At 46.6% G+C, this 5,000-nt stretch overlaps 1 protein-coding gene across 1 annotated transcript in view; it reads right to left on the bottom strand.

The window, feature by feature from the left end:
• Positions 1-4,164: 4,164 nt before the first annotated feature.
• Positions 4,165-5,000, bottom strand: part of tmem230b (transmembrane protein 230b) — a 4,788-nt gene continuing 3,952 nt past the window's right edge. The window contains exon 4 of the mRNA XM_012821446.3: positions 4,165-5,000. This exon is cut by the window's right edge and continues 227 nt beyond it. The gene's annotated coding sequence lies outside the window, so the exon portion shown is untranslated.

The raw sequence follows: 5,000 nt of genomic DNA on the forward strand, positions 1-5,000 counted from the left end.
GTGAGAGCAAGCAGCTCACACTGGCTAATAGTGCCTGGGGTTACAGAAGCCTGGACTTTGACAACAATAGTCACAGTGGTCCTGAGTAAGCAATTCACTTTTACAATGCCTGCCATAACTACCCCCACCCCACCCGCACGCCCGCCCCCCATCCCAACATCACACACACACATATGCGCTCAACACACACTCCTGCATGCCTGGGGCAGCACATAGTACCAGCTGTAGGCCTTTCAAGACTAGTCTGGCTTCAGTCATACAGGAGGTGACAGACATGCCCATTGCATGCATGTGTGAGACACTGATCTATGCAAAGAGACCAGGCAGTGATCCATCACTGGCACAGCAAACACAGCTCTTACTGATCCATGCATCACTAATATGACAGCAAACACAGCTCTGACTGGTCCATGCAATCACTGGCACAGCAAACACAGCTCTTACTGATCCATGCATCACTAATATGACAGCAAACACAGCTCTGACTGGTCCATGCAATCACTGGCACAGCAAACACAGCTCTTACAGGTCAATGCAATCACTGGCACCGCAAACACAGCTCTGACTGGTCCATGCAATCACTGGCACAGCAAACACAGCTCTTACTGATCCATGCATCACTAATATGACAGCAAACACAGCTCTTACTGATCCATGCAATCACTGACACAGCAAACACAGCTTTTACTGGTCCATGCATCACTAATACTGTATGACAGCAAACACAGCTCTTACTGGTACATGCATCACTAATATGACAGCAAACACAGCTCTTTCTGGTCCATGCGATCACTAATATGACAGCAAACACAGCTCTTACTGGTCCATGCATCACTAATACTGTATGACAGCAAACACAGCTCTTACTGGTCCATGCATCACTAATATGACAGCAAACACAGCTCTTTCTGGTCCATGCGATCACTAATATGACAGCAAAGTGGTGACTGTAAAGGGTGCTACAGACCATGATGCAGACACATGTTTATGTAGTTGGTGTGTATATGTGTGTGCAGAGCAACTGTGAGCTAACAGGTCTTGTGGGTACCCTTCGGAGGTGTTAATAACGTGTGTGTAACACATGTGCGCAGTTTATAAACTTCAACTATAAACTATGCGAATCACTGCACTGCCAATGCATCTAGTGCCAGTAGTCTGGGATGTTTTCAATGCATCTAGAGTCAATAGTAAAACACAAGTCTGGGATGCTTTCCAACAGTTGTGGCAGCGTGGACATGACTGGGATTTACTATTTCCGCATTGGTAATAGTAGCATCGAACCCCCTCATCGATCACCAATACTACTACCAGCGCGGATAGCGGCACGCATGGGTGCGCAGGTCCCGCGTACGGAGTCGGGAAAACAGCAGCTGATTGTCCAGTAGATTATTGGCCTGTTTGCAGACATGAAGAGCTGCAGCTACCGGGGAAGGTTTAAAGCAAGAGCGCCTTAACGCCACGGCATTAACAGGTGTAGTAAGAGACAGCAGTATGGCTCACAAATAGGTCAGTGAGTCACGTTAGTGCGCCGCGCGACACTTCTCCAGCACGGGACACACTGGCTGGTGGCAGGACAGCAGGTCCCGAGGCCTCCGGAGACATATCGGACATGGCAGGTGCACGTTAATACACGTCTGCCCACTGTTCAAAATAGCGAACATCACAGGGCGATGAAAGCTAAATTAGGAAATGGGGAATTAGCAGCCTGCGGTTGGCTGCACGTCCCTATCGGAATAGTGTAGAGTCCACGGCACCCAGGGGTCGTATTGTTCTCAGCCAAACAGGGGGTTGGGAGATCTCACGTTAACCTACTCTGCACACCTGACACGTTCTTTGTTGTTTACCTAGACCAATAGATTTATTTAATTTAATTGTTGCAAAGAGTATAATAGTGTCGTTCGAATAGTGCAACCCGTAATACAAATGAACAGGGCAAGATACACTCCCAAATGAATCATTTGGTTATGGTTGCGCACTGTTTTTAAACAAAGGTTTCCCATGACTGGGAAGCGAGTTTGTGTGAATAAATGTCTTACCCAGATTAGGCACTTCCTCAGCGTCAAAACAGTGAGGTTATTCCATAGATGAAAGGTCTTCCTGTGGTCTTGAATAGTTATCTATTTCAAATAACCTGTATAAAATGTTCGGGGATAGAGTATCCAGTTCAAGAGACTTTAGAAACTTTAGAGTTATAGGCTGTCTTGCCGTTTCTTCAGTGAACTATCAGCCCCGTCTCTTCAGCAAAAATGCTAAATATTTTCTGAATGGATGACGGAGTAACAAACGGCATTTAATATCCAGCCATAGTCCCGGCCTGACGACCTCTGTGAAATACAGTGTCCTGAACAGGTGCTCCGCGTGCACCGGGGGCTGAAACTCAAACATGTGGGGTGGCTGGTGATTTCCCAACGGTCTCCGCTTGATGCGAGGATCTTTCGTCCCGCGGCAGTCCACTCTTTTGGATTACTACGCGAGATAGCCTACATCCACCAGTATATAAATCTTTCTTCAGAGCGGAGTCCACCTCAGTGAAATGACTTTCCGGCCAAAAACACGCACGTCGCTCAAATAAAGTATATTTTACACTGAGTCGTACTTGGGTTCAGTTCTCCAGTTTCTCCATCTAAACACGAGTACCTTACTGTGTTTGCCTCGTTCGAAGTTAAAAAAAAATAGCCGTGACGCTTACAATCCCCAACAGTTGGAGGCAGAAGTTCCCTATCACGAATGCCGTGTTTACAAAGATCAACTAAACTGAGGCAAGAGAAACGGGAACTTGTGTGTTATACGGCGAGTCTACTTTCTCCTGCTGCTCTCGACGGGTCTGCCTTGCTACCGTGCAGTCCCGTCCGCTTTCTCTCGGCGCGTCCTCTCCCGCAGACAATGCGCACAAATTATGCTCGCACCTCCTCCCCCTCCCCGACACACACCACGCGTTACCCTGTCCACAGATTGAAAAATTACACTACCGTTGCCCTCCCATTTGTCTGACCTCGTGACGTTTTCTCCCTAAGCGTGACCCTAACGGAGTGACCTAAAGGCCAGCGCATTGTCTTCAAATTCCGCAGAGAATTCCATCTCCCGTCTGCACCTACCATTGTCTGGGCTCTATTGAATAAATTATCTGCGGCTCTTTGTAAGCTACTACTCATTGGAAATGCGCAAATATGTTCTGTTTGGTCAGGTTATGCATGCCTGCCCTAAAGGTGACTGTTTAGCCAAAGGACTTTCTTTCATCCGTACTTCCAGTGCATTCCTACCTTTAAACTCTGTGGTGAATCATTTACTTCTGGAACAAAAACCCGAAACTTGAATTTACTCAAAGCGGCATCATATTCTCCACGACATAACACATATATCTAACCAACTCAAGACAACTATTCTGAAAAACTAAGCAAAAATACAAACTAAATAAGGAGGCTTTTTACTATTAACTTTTTTTTTAGATATTAATCTACCAAATGTCTCCTTTCCTCCGCACGAGGGCGCGCGTTGACGGAGGGCGTTGCTGTGAGAACGCGCACAAAAGACCATATAAAACCTACTTGGTGGTTTCTTATGGACGGTGAGGAAACAAAAGTTGCCAAAAGTCTGAGCTCGTAACGTCGCAGTGGGGGAGCACACGGATTCACCAGACTCCAGTAGAAGCCAAGTCTGGCTTAGTTTGGCATTTAGGGATTTAAAGACAGCTGGCTTCTCATTCGAATGTTTGGTGTCCAGTATGCATACGGTCAGCCTTCTTTACCAACAAATTCAATGGGTGTTCAGTCTGATTTAAATAAGCATCTAAGAGAAAGCATAATCAGTCAATCAGTCAAACACACACACACACTGTGCCAAAGCACTCTACCACTTCAAACTGTCAGAGAGGTTGGCCTGTTCTTAATCCACTATTTTCTGCTTCCGAATACACTGGTGAAATAAAACAGCAAACAGATCCTTACACACACACACACACACACACACACACACACACACACACACACACACACACAACACACACACACAACACACACACACACACACACACACACACACACACACACACACACACACACACACACACACACACACACACACACACACACACACACACACACACACACACACACACACACACACCTGCATTCAATGAGATGGGAATAATTAATAGTGATTCCAATAGAGCGGCGCATTCAAGTTTTATTGTTTGAACATGAGTTTGTGCTGCAGTCGGTTCAGCAGTGCAGGGGCTGTCCTAGTGTGCAGCTCTCCGGACGCTACATTAAGCCCCAGTTGATTTGACAGAACTAAGCACACTGATTAAAGTGTGGCTTTTACTACAACAGAATTACAAAGGAAATCCAGCAAATAAAGACAAATTAATCCAGGGGCAGGACAATTAAGAGTGGGAGCCTTCGAGTGATGAGGGTGTGTGTGTGTGTGTGTGTGTGTGTGTGTGTGTGTGTGTGTGTGTGTGAGGAAGTTTAATTCCTTGTGCATGCATGGTGCCTGTGTGTTTGGGGACTGCATGCGGAGATGAAAGCCTTCATGTTTAATCGCTTCAGATAGCTGCTTCTCTCTGGAATTCAGCGGGGGAAGAGAAGACCGGCCATCGAGTTCAGGCTGGGGGTCACACAGGGCCATACATGTGAATGGCCGACGGTGGGCAGATGTGTCTCATCTCAGCTCTTCCAGTTTCCTCGGACTCATTCAACACCGGGCCGAACACAGAACCGGGAGCCCGGTCCATTACTGAGGGCAGTCAGGGGGGCGGGCGGTAGAGACAGGGAACACACAGGTTCTCTCACACAGGGTTTGGAATGAAAGCAGTCATCCAAACGCATCCACGACGCAGCATAGCGCTCTTCACATACAATATCAAAAGCAAGTGCGAAGCCAGGGCCACACCTGACTACCATAAAGTTAATGATTACAGAATCTGTCATGTAAATGGGAAATGGAATTAAATATAACAGACTAACACATATTCCTAGTGCATTTACATATTTTACATTTTA

The sequence above is a fragment of the Clupea harengus genome, chromosome 7 (assembly GCF_900700415.2).
Source record: "Clupea harengus chromosome 7, Ch_v2.0.2, whole genome shotgun sequence".
Classification (NCBI taxonomy): Eukaryota; Metazoa; Chordata; class Actinopteri; order Clupeiformes; family Clupeidae; genus Clupea; species Clupea harengus.